Source organism: Cherax quadricarinatus, chromosome 25 (genome assembly GCF_038502225.1).
Source record: "Cherax quadricarinatus isolate ZL_2023a chromosome 25, ASM3850222v1, whole genome shotgun sequence".
Taxonomy (NCBI): domain Eukaryota; kingdom Metazoa; phylum Arthropoda; class Malacostraca; order Decapoda; family Parastacidae; genus Cherax; species Cherax quadricarinatus.
In genome coordinates this window covers 34,573,231-34,585,373 of record NC_091316.1, presented here as the reverse complement: position 1 = coordinate 34,585,373, position 12,143 = coordinate 34,573,231, and the positions used below count along the sequence as shown (strand labels likewise).

General features: G+C 38.4%; 1 long non-coding RNA gene across 3 annotated transcripts in view; it reads left to right on the top strand.

The window, feature by feature from the left end:
- The first annotated feature begins 3,013 nt into the window (after positions 1 to 3,013).
- The window catches only part of LOC138853217 (uncharacterized), a 448,445-nt gene continuing 439,315 nt past the window's right edge, over positions 3,014 to 12,143 (top strand). The window contains exons 1-2 of one of the 3 annotated variants that reach the window (XR_011392426.1): positions 3,014 to 3,066; positions 5,199 to 5,693. This is a non-coding gene — a long non-coding RNA (uncharacterized lncRNA). Of the gene's footprint in view, positions 3,067 to 5,158; positions 5,694 to 12,143 lie in introns of all 3 variants that reach the window. The other 2 variants (XR_011392425.1, XR_011392424.1) reach the window with 2 other exon arrangements.

The window sequence follows — 12,143 nt, the reverse complement described above, 5'->3', positions numbered from 1 at the left end:
AGAAAAAGAGAGAGGTTAAGAGAGTGGTGAAGCAATGTAAAAAGAGAGCAAATGAGAGAGTGGGTGAGATGTTATCAACAAATTTTGTTGAAAATAAGAAAAAGTTTTGGAGTGAGATTAACAAGTTAAGGAAGCCTAGAGAACAAATGGATTTGTCAGTTAAAAATAGGAGGGTTATTAAATGGAGAGTTAGAGGTATTGGGAAGATGAAGGGAATATTTTGAGGAATTGTTAAATGTTGATGAAGTTAGGGAAGCTGTGATTTCGTGTATAGGGCAAGGAGGAATAACATCTTGTAGGAGTGAGGAAGAGCCAGTTGTGAGTGTGGGGGAAGTTCGTGAGGCAGTAGGTAAAATGAAAGGGGGTAAGGCAGCCGGGATTGATGGGATAAAGATAGAAATGTTAAAAGCAGGTGGGATATAGTTTTGCAGTGGTTGGTGCAATTATTTAATAAATGTATGGAAGAGGGTAAGGTACCTAGGGATTGGCAGAGAGCATGCATAGTTCCTTTGTATAAAGGCAAAGGGGACAAAAGAGAGTGCAAAAATTATAGGGAGATAAGTCTGTTGAGTATACCTGGTAAACTGTATGGTAGAGTTATTATTGAAAGAATTAAGAGTAAGACGGAAAATAGGATAGCAGATGAACAAGGAGGCTTTAGGAAAGGTAGGGGGTGTGTGGACCAGGTGTTTACAGTGAAACATAAGTGAACAGTATTTAGATAAGGCTAAAGAGGTCTTTGTGGCATTTATGGATTTGGAAAAGGCGTATGACAGGGTGGATAGGGGGGCAATGTGGCAGATGTTGCAGGTGTATGGTGTAGGAGGTAGGTTACTGAAAGCAGAGAAGAGTTTTTACGAGGATAGTGAGGCTCAAGTTAGAGTATGTAGGAGAGAGGGAAATTAGTTCCCAGTAAAAGTAGGCCTTAGACAAGGATGTGTGATGTCACCGTGGTTGTTTAATATATTTATAGATGGGGTTGTAAGAGAAGTAAATGCGAGGGTCTTGGCAAGAGGCGTGGAGTTAAAAGATAAAGAATCACACATAAAGTGGGAGTTGTCACAGTTGCTCTTTGCTGATGACACTGTGCTCTTGGGAGATTCTGAAGAGAAGTTGCAGAGATTGGTGGATGAATTTGGTAGGGTATGCAAAAGAAGAAAATTAAAAGTGAATACAGGAAAGAGTAAGGTTATGAGGATAACAAAAAGATTAGGTGATGAAAGATTGGATATCAGATTGGAGGGAGAGAGTATGGAGGAGGTGAATGTATTCAGATATTTGGGAGTGGACGTTTCAGCGGATGGGTCTATGAAAGATGAGGTGAATCATAGAATTGATGAGGGGAAAAGGGTGAGTGGTACACTTAGGAGTCTGTGGAGACAAAGAACTTTGTCCTTGGAGGCAGAGGGAAATGTATGAGAGTATAGTTTTACCAACGCTCTTATATGGGTGTGAAGCATGGGTGATGAATGTTGCAGCGAGGAGAAGGCTGGAGGCAGTGGAGATGTCATGTCTGAGGGCAATGTCTGGTGTGAATATAATGCAGAGAATTCGTTGTTTGGAAGTTAGGAGGAGGTGCGGGATTACCAAAACTGTTGTCCAGAGGGCTGAGGAAGGGTTGTTGAGGTGGTTCGGACATGTAGAGAGAATGGAGCGAAACAGAATGACTTCAAGAGTGTATCAGTCTGTAGTGGAAGGAAGGCGGGGTAGGGGTCGGCCCAGGAAAGGTTGGAGGGAGGGGGTAAAGGAGGTTTTGTGTGCGAGGGGCTTGGACTTGCAGCAGTCATGCGTGAGCGTGTTTGATAGGAGTGAATGGAGACAAATGGTTTTTAATACTTGACATGCTGTTGGAGTGTGAGCAAAGTAACTTTTATGAAGGGGTTCAGGGAAACCGGCAGGCCGGGCTTGAGTCCAGGAGATGGGAAATACAATTCCTGCACTCTGAAGGAGGGGTGTTAATGTTGCAGTTTAAAAACTGTAGTGTAAAGCACCCTTCTGGCAAGACAGTGATAGAGTGAATGATGGTGAAAGTTTTTCTTTTTCGGGCCACCCTGCCTTGGTGGGAATCGGCCAGTGTGATAATAATAAAAAATAAGTTAATCTAAACTCGAATAACAAATATTAAATTTTAGTTAAATGTCAAATAGGGTAGAAATCAACGGACTGGAATTCGGAGGAAATTGGAAGCTCTAATTGGAGGTGACAAAAAAAAAAAATGGAATTTAAAAACGTCAAAAGGCGTGATGGAAAGCTTTGAAAGCTTTAGAGCAGGGTAGTCCAATCGTTATAAGATTGTGCAACCCCAAACCAAATTTATCTGAACCCACGCATCACATCTAAAATTTTTGATGACCATAAAAAAATATTCATTAACACCCCAAATATTGTATCCATATTCTATTGTTGATTTGTAGAACAAGTGCTCTAGTAATAAAAAAAAAGTATATACATGTATTCAGAAATGCACCGAAATATATTCTCCATAAGGATGAAGTTTACAACGCATGTGAATTAGTCTTAGCAGAAAAAAAAAAAATCAGTAAAGCTTATAGTTTTTACATTTTACTCATTGAACTATTTGAAGGCAGGTCCAGCTTTCTGAGTGACCAGAAACTTCCTTGATTTGAACATGTGTTTGACTGATTATTATTGTATTCGATTAATATATATATTCCATAATTATCGACATGTAATTTTTAAGTAGAAATAATAAAATATTCGTTTACGAAAGACGAGTATACAATTCTATTCATCGTAAGGACCGTACATGCACCCCCCTGCTGAAGCTCCACTCACCCCCAAGGAGTACATGATTATATCCCTGGTTAGACAGTCGTGCTTTAGAGTATTGTAAAACTTTAAGAGGCGGGTCCAAGAGCCATGGCTCAGTCTTGCTATCTTTTGGAGGTGAGGACACACTCCGTCTCACATTGCAAGGCAGGTGAGTGAGTGGGCGGCGCAGACTAACCTCACCGTCAGAGGGTAAGTTGGGTTGCCTGGCCGTCTCGGGCTCAGTGTTGGGCATGCGGCCGACAGGGGGAGGTGTGGTGGCGCTGGATGGACCAGGTATACTTGCTTACGCGTGCTTAATTTTCACTCTCATAACCAGTGGATACGGATTTACCTGAACATTCAGAATCATACCATGTCGACATTATGAACTATAGTGTTGCCTGGATTTAAAGATACGTGTTGATGTAATCGTTCCAAGTGAAGTTTCCCGTTTCACGTGTTGACAAGTTGGATGTCGAGAGTTGATACCAACCTTCTGAATGTCGTTTTACTTATCAAAAGATGCCTTAAAGGAAGACAAGGCATTAGTTTATGACTGCCAGTGGCACAGTGTGTTACCAGGCAATAAAGAAAAGAGCAAAGAAGATTATACACTTGGCAAATATTCAGGATATATATTTTTCGAAAGAAAAGAGAATTAGAAAATGCCTTTTAATAATTGAATTAATTTAATCTTTAACATACGTGTGTAATTATATATATATATATATATATATATATATATATTATATATATATATATATATATATATATATATATATATATAGATATATATATATATATATATATATATAATCTCCAAGTAAATTATTAACACTGGAAATGTTTGATATAAATAAAAGTTTATAAGGTAGTGAATAGTTTATGATTTTTTTTGTTTCGGGAATATATATTTAATTTTGATGATATCGTTGATTGTCATTGGTGTTGTTATTTAACTAAAACTGATTAAACATTAAAATATTGTGGCCTTTATTCTTGATAAAGAAAATAGGATATGCGAGTCTTAGTCTTACATAATTTTATTATTTAAACGAATAAATCTAAGTGCCGCGAAAATACTGAATATATAAGGGGAACAAACGCCAACTAATAGGAAGTATGACTCATACTTTTGCAAATAGGATATAAATTATCAGTAGTCGTTATATTCAGTATTTTAACTGTAATTGTCCCTAAAACTAGACCAAAAGGCAGTGCTTATACATTATTATCACAGTGAATCTCTTGCAATGTATTTTTTTTTTTTGGTGACATTTTTTAACCAGATAATGGAATGCGTTAGTGATGAGTGGTTTAACATAGCATTTATAGAGGCCTCAGACTAACGTTTTTTGGTCAGTTGCATTCCTTAACGGTTTGTGAAGAAAACTGATCAACAATGTTAGTCTGAGGTCTCCGTATATACTGCGTTATGTATACCACCCATTTATATTATGTATACCATCAATTTAATTGTATAGGAAAATATGGAAAAATTCTCTTTTAACTATAGTTATTGAAGCCTTCAAAATAGACTGGACAAATTTTGAAATGGGTTGGGCTTTGGAGGGTTCTTTGAGGGGGCCTACATGCAAGTTGGTTTCAGTGATTCTCCTCCCTTGTGCGCCTGACAACTTAGGTATTTACATATGGATTTTCTCTCCACCAATTTAGCAGCACCTGAGAAAGGTCTCTAGTAGACTGAAAATATTTGCGTTATTTCTGTATTGTTGAATGTGGGTTACCCGAATGTACCTCCCATACGGTCAGTATGTATGTGTGTGTGTGTGTGTGTGTGTGTGTGTGTGTGTGTGTGTGTATATATATATATATGTCGTGCCGAATATGTAAAACTGGTCACTTAGCAAGAACTCGTTTAAAATTAAGTCCTTTCTAAAATTTTCTCTTATACGTTTAAAGATATATTTTTTTCATTAATGTTAATGTAAAATTTTATAATTTTGCACCAAAAGAATCTTAGAAAACTTACCTAACCTTACTATAACAAGAACAATTTATTTTAGCCTAACCCAACTAAATATATTTTAGATACGTTTACAATAATTTAATACTAAACAAACACAATGAAATATATTTTTTTCGTTAGGTTCAGATTGATTTTGGCGAAATTCTTGCATACACAAATTTTCACTTGTCCTATATGGCAAAATGAACGTTGCTATTTAAGCCAAGATCGCAAGCTCTGCCTATTCGGCACGACATATATATATATATATATATATATATATATATATATATATATATATATATATATATATATGTGTGTGTGTGTGTGTGTCTCCCACACTTGGCATTTTTTAGTTATAAATTTATACTTATGTTTTTATGAGTAATATTCTTCAATGTAAATTTGGGAATTTAGCCTTGTGAGCATACTAGAATTATGTACATTTTATCTTAAGCATGTACGAACACTTGAGTGCTCTGTTTTTTAACTATTAGTTTTACCTTAACTCGAAAAGATGTGATATAATTAGTAATTGTGTAGTAATATAGAAAGGTTGGGCTTTAACGTTGGTATTTTAGCTTGAAAAAATTGTGTAATCAGTTTCTAAATGAAATAATATGCAGTGAATTAATAGATACTTTGAAAATGAATCTTTAATTTGTGAATATACAGTGCTTGAAAATAAAGTTGCTTTAGTGAATCTGAGACGTTGAAAATTTGTTGTAATAAATATATAATGAACATAAATGTTAAAGCTTTGTAATTAGTAACTAAGTAACTAAAAAAAAAATTCAAAACGGTGTAGCCATCAAGCAGTGACCTTGAAAATGGTGTTTATGCAAGCGACAGTGATGACCTTGAAAATGAAGTTGTGTTAATAACTTGAAGACATCACAGCAACCACGAGAGGACGCCTGCAGCATGACAACTAGGGTTCACGTGGGAACAGGTTAGTGTTCCTTTTTTTGTCCTTTTCACATGAATGTTTTAATACAAATTCTTATTAGATTAGTTAACAAAAATATATACTACTAAGATTTTATACGTTTTCTTATTACTTTGTGACCAAGTGTATACAGGAGTATATATACGTTTATTGGCCACTTTATTAGGTACACCCTTCTGGTATTGGGTAGGGACCCCAGAGCAGCCTGACTTATTCTTGGCATGGATTCAACGAAGTGCTAGGAACATTCCTTAGAGATTCTGGTCCATGTCATGATAGCATCACACAGTTTCTACAGATTTGGTGGCTGTACAGTCATCCTGCGAATCTCCCGTTCCACCACACCCCTAAGGTTTGCATGTCGCAGCAAAAATCGTCAAACTAGGCGAAGTTTTGCCAGTCTTCAGCTGCCTAGTTTTGTTGAGACTGTTTCCACTGTAGCCTCAGTTTTCCCTTAGCTGACAGGAGTGGAACCCTGTGTGGTCTTCTGTTGCTGTAGCCCTTATATTTCAGAGTTCGACATGTGCGTTCGGAGATGCTCTTTTGCATACCAATGTTGTAACGTGGTTATTTCAGCTTGAACCAGTGTAGGCATTCTCGTGTGACCTCTCTCATTAGCAAAGCATTTTCACCCTCAGAACTGCTGCTCAGTATATGTTTTATGTCTTTCACAGCATTCTCTGTAAATTCTAGACTGCTGTGCTTGAAAATCCCAGGGGGATATGCAGTTTCTGGCACCAACAATCATTCCACAAAGTCAGATCACATTTCTTCCTCATTTTGATGTTTGGTTTGACAAACAGCTGAACCTCTTAACCATGTCTGCACGCTTTTAGGTATAGAGGTGCTATCACGCGATTGACTGTTGAGATATTTACATTAACGAGCAGATGTGTCTACTAATGTGGTGTGTGTGTATATATATATATATATATATCACTCCCACTTTGTGTGTGATTCTTTATCTTTTAACTCCACGCCTCTCTTGGCAAGAGGCGTGGAGTTAAAAGATAAAGAATCACACACAAAGTGGGAGTTGTCACAGCTGCTCTTTGCTGATGACACTGTGCTCTTGGGAGATTCTGAAGAGAAGTTGCAGAGATTGGTGGATGAATTTGGTAGGGTGTGCAAAAGAAGAAAATTAAAGGTGAATACAGGAAAGAGTAAGGTTATGAGGATAACAAAAAGATTAGGTGATGAAAGATTGAATATCAGATTGGAGGGAGAGAGTATGGAGGAGGTGAACGTATTCAGATCTTTGGGAGTGGACGTGGATGGGTCTATGAAAGATGAGGTGAATCATAGAATTGATGAGGGAAAAAGAGTGAGTGGTGCACTTAGGAGTCTGTGGAGACAAAGAACTTTGTCCTTGGAGGCAAAGAGGGGAATGTATGAGAGTATAGTTTTACCAACGCTCTTATATGGGTGTGAAGCGTGGGTGATGAATGTTGCAGCGAGGAGAAGGCTGGAGGCAGTGGAGATGTCATGTCTGAGGGCAATGTGTGGTGTGAATATAATGCAGAGAATTCGTAGTTTGGAAGTTAGGAGGAGGTGCGGGATTACCAAAACTGTTGTCCAGAGGGCTGAGGAAGGGTTGTTGAGGTGGTTCGGACATGTAGAGAGAATGGAGCGAAACAGAATGACTTCAAGAGTGTATCAGTCTGTAGTGGAAGGAAGGCGGGGTAGGGGTCGGCCTAGGAAGGGTTGGAGGGAGGGGGTAAAGGAGGTTTTGTGTGCGAGGGGCTTGGACTTCCAGCAGGCATGCGTGAGCGTGTTTGATAGGAGTGAATGGAGACAAATGGTTTTTAATACTTGACGTGCTGTTGGAGTGTGAGCAAAGTAACATTTATGAAGGGATTCAGGGAAACCGGCAGGCCGGACTTGAGTCCTGGAGATGGGAAGTACAGTGCCTGCACTCTGAAGGAGGGGTGTTAATGTTGCAGTTTAAAAACTGTAGTGTAAAGCACCCTTCTGGCAAGACAGTGATGGAGTGAATGATGGTGAAAGTTTTTCTTTTTCGGGCCACCCTGCCTTGGTGGGAATCGGCCGGTGTGATAATAAAAAAAAAATAAAATAATAAATATATATATATATATATATATATATATATAAATATATATATATATATATATATATATATATATATATATATATATATATTGTGCGTGTGTGTCTCTTAGGTGTGTGATACGCTGTTTTCCTTGCATTTTTCTTCTTTTTGCATTTTGTTTGGGAGCATGTCCTAGCCAGCCTCTATCACGTTTCTTGATAGAAATTTAGGTCAAGTGTGTAGAGGCCGATGGGATGGAGATATTTATTGCTGATAGTTGAAATCACTTTTGGTTTACGGCTTCTTGAATGTGAGTGCATCAAAAGATTCGCCCATACGTCTTATTCTATCTGGGAATCGACTCCGGGACATTTCAGCTGGTATCCCAATGCTGTATGACCCCCTACGGGTGTATAATAATCCACCACTAGTAATAAAATATGATATGTTGTTAATTTGAGTCAGTAACTGTTATTAAGCCATGATGAGACCAGGACAATAACCATTTACATCGGAGTCAATATAGATTAATTTTGTAGGGAAATTATCATTTGCGTTAGCGGTAATTGAAACTTGGATTTTCAGTTAGCTATTTTACTGCAAAATTATTTTTTAGATATTCTATTGACTTGAATGGGGAAAATCAAACTTTATATCAGATGATATCTGTTTCACACAGCTTCTTTTCCCATAGAAATATAAATGATCGCTACAATATTTTGCGAGCTTATCAAATATTTAAAGTGTCACGTAAAACTAAATTGCATTTTCATAATTTGATATAGGTAGTGTGATTTTGTTTACAAATGATTTCATTAATATCTTACATATTTTTTTCACATTCCTTTGCCTCGTTTTGTAAATCTTATCAGGGTAAATGTGTTACACACACACACACACACACACACACACACACACACACACACACACACACACACACACACACACATACACACACACACACACACACACACACACACAAATATATATATATATATATATATAAGAACATAAGAACGAAGGAACACTGCAGCAGGCCTACTGGCCCATGTGTTGAGGAATGGCATTACCAGTTAAGTTTAAAGAGTTTGTACTTAACTTAGAAAGACAAATCATCGCCTGCACAGCCGCCCCTGCAGACGAGGTCTTGAGAAGCTGTCGAAGTCATCTCTCAACGGGCTGTAAAGATTTACAATTTGTAAGATTATAAATTACCCCTAGGGGGTGTTATGTCAGCATATTTCATTCACTGATGGCTGACAAACTTACTTGTTTGGACTCAAAGGTCCGCCCCTTACTGCCGACTATATGTTGATTACAAACTCCTTGCGACTCAAGAACTGCACAGTCCCCCATACTACAAGAAATTTGTAACCTACCTTGCTCTTGTAGCGTGAGCTATGGTGTTCTTTACACCTTCGACAGGTATCGGTGACTTGATAGAAGCTGAAGTGTCCTTGGATGTCCACGTCTTCCATAGTCTAGGAATACGCACGCTGGTACACTATGTTCCACAAGATTTGTCTTTATTGTTCACAATCTTATCACTAAAGAAGCTGATCACACTTCTCTTAAGTGTTTATTGTGTTTTATGAGATACTTTGTTCACACTAACGCACAGATCGCTCTTTGTTGGTTATCCTGGCGTCAGTGTCACTCTCAGTAGAGTCAAAAGTAATCTGAAGACGCCACAGCGCCCCATGCCGTCACTCCCCTAGCACAAAGAAAAAGCTGACCTAGTACTTTTGCTTCCTTGCCACTTCCTCGATGAAGTAAAGCAGAATGTTTGATTCTTGCTGTCTTAAGCATAGACAACAATGTCCACTATCTTTACTATGGTAATAAAGAGGGAGCAGGATTTTCCTTAATTGTCCTGCTAAAGTAAGAGATGTACTGTCTCTTATTAAACTACACTCTGCAAGGAGCAGTGGTCACTTGACCACGTCGCATACTCGTACGGCATCTGTGATCAATTACTCACTGTAGCAGTAAACAAGATGCTTGCCCCTTCTGAGAGGGCTGGGCCCCTCAGGGCTGAAAGGGGCTGAAGGGGGCTGATACCCCCCTCCTGGAGAAAATTTCTCCACACTGGGGGGCGGCGGAGGTTCGCTGCAGGTGAACTATTCATCACTTAACATTAATTTAATTTTCTCACTCGCCACCACTGCTGCTTGTCTTTTCTGAACAACTTTAGTCTGTGTGGTTTCTGGAGAATCACTAATTTTGTTTTCAACACTGTGTAATTCTAACGGCACTAGTTTATTTATTGTCCGCTTATTCACTACACCTTTGCTCAAAACATCAACTGTCCTGATCATTCCATTTGCATCAGGATATATGGTCACAATTTTTCCAAGTGGCCATTGGGACCTCGGACTATCATTGTCGATAATCACTATGTCACCAGGTCTTAAGGACTTAGGATTTTCAGGAACACCAGCTCCATAGAAGTGTTCTCTCAATGAGGTGAGATAGTCTTCTCGCCAAATTTTCTCCCAACGTTCAATCACTTTATTAAGGTGTTTGAATTTACGTCTGAGTTGCTCAGGTTCGAAATAAGTAGGATCCTCTATGATTTCTTTATCATTCATGGGAGGAACAGGTTCGAGCCTTCTGCCATGGAGTAAATGAGATGGACTTAACACTTCTAAATTGTCCAGATCATCGGTAACATAAGTTAGAGGTCTGTTGTTGACTCTATTTTCTATTTCAGTCACAACTGTACGGAATTCTTCTAAGTCTATTCTTTGACGATGAAGAGTCTTCCTTAAACAACGTTTTACAATGCCGATCATTCTTTCATAAAATCCGCCGTGCCATGGAGATTTAGGAGGAATGTATCTCCAACGACACCTGCGTTGATTCAGCATCTGTTGTACTTCTGGTTGATCAAAGATCTTGCTTATATAAGCAGCACCAGCAACAAAGTTCGTTGCATTATCTGAAATCATCAGTCTGGGACATGCCCTTCTGGCTGCAAACCTTCTGAATAATTTGATAAAGGTTTCAGCAGACATGTCAGTGGCTACTTCTAGATGTACTGCTCTAGTCGTAGCACAAGTGAACAAACAGATGTACACCTTGATGGGAACTTTGTCAACTGTTTTGGTTAAAATTATTGGTCCAGTGTAATCTACACCTGTCACCTCAAATGGAGTGACATGACAAACTCTTTCAGAGGGATATGGAGGTGGACCTGGATACTGACATACTCGCATATCGTAGTGACGACAAGTAATACAGTCCCTTATTTGTTTTTTCACACTTTGTCGACCTTGAGGTATCCAGTAGGATTGTCGTATATGACAAAGTGTGTCAGCTACCCCACCATGTAACACGTTACTGTGGGCGTTTTGCGCAATCAGTTTTGTTAGCCAATGATTCTTGGGGATCAATATTGGATGTATGGCTTCTTTAGGTAGTGAAGAATTATGAATTCTTCCTCGACATCTTATAATCTTTTCTGAGTCGAGATAAAGTCCTAAAGAATTAATCATAACAGGTTTCTTTGGGGATTTATCTTGTGTTTCCAGAAATTTATATTCTGTAGAGAAAACATCTTTCTGTATTAGTTTCACCCAGTATTTAATGGGTTCAAGACATTCATAATCAGGTTTTATTCCTTTAATGAATTTATGGACAAGAGCTGTAACTCTTAAGAGTTTACCCAAAGATGAGTATTTAGATCCATCAATGACTATTTCTGTTGTGTCTGCAGTATTTACACAACTTATTTCTGCTGTGTTCAAGCAGACTGTTTCTTCTGGCATAATGTGAGCTTTTTGCTGAGGCCAGTTATTTTCATTAGAGCCAGTTCGGTTTGTGGAGCCATAATTTATTATCCACAAATTTCTTGAGTGGGACACCACGTGACAACATGTCAGCTGGATTCTCTTGGGTAGAGACGTGGAGAAAGAGATAATCTCTCTGCATCTCTTTTATTTCTGCTACTCTGTTCTGTACATAGACCAGCTTACTCTTATTATTTCTTAACCACTGGAGAACTGCTTCATTATCACTCCAGATCACGGTTTTTTCAATAGTGAGATGATCAAGTACTTTGTTGAGATAGACAGCTAATTTTGTACCTACATAGAGTGCTGTCAGTTCCAATTGTGGTACTGTTCTGACCTTCAAGGGTGCTACCCTGGCCTTTGAAGTAATTAGTGTACTTCCTTCAGCATTACTCATGTAAGCTACAGCGCCATAACCTCTGGTTGACGCATCACAGAACACATGTAATGTGTACTTGTTTCCCTCTTGACCTATTTGTCTGGGAAATTTAATTTGATGAAGTTGTTTAAACTCCCTGGATATTTCATCCCATGCTTGACTCATTTCTAGAGGCAAGTTCTCATCCCATCCAATTTTGAGCTTCCATGCATCTTGCATAAGCATTTTAC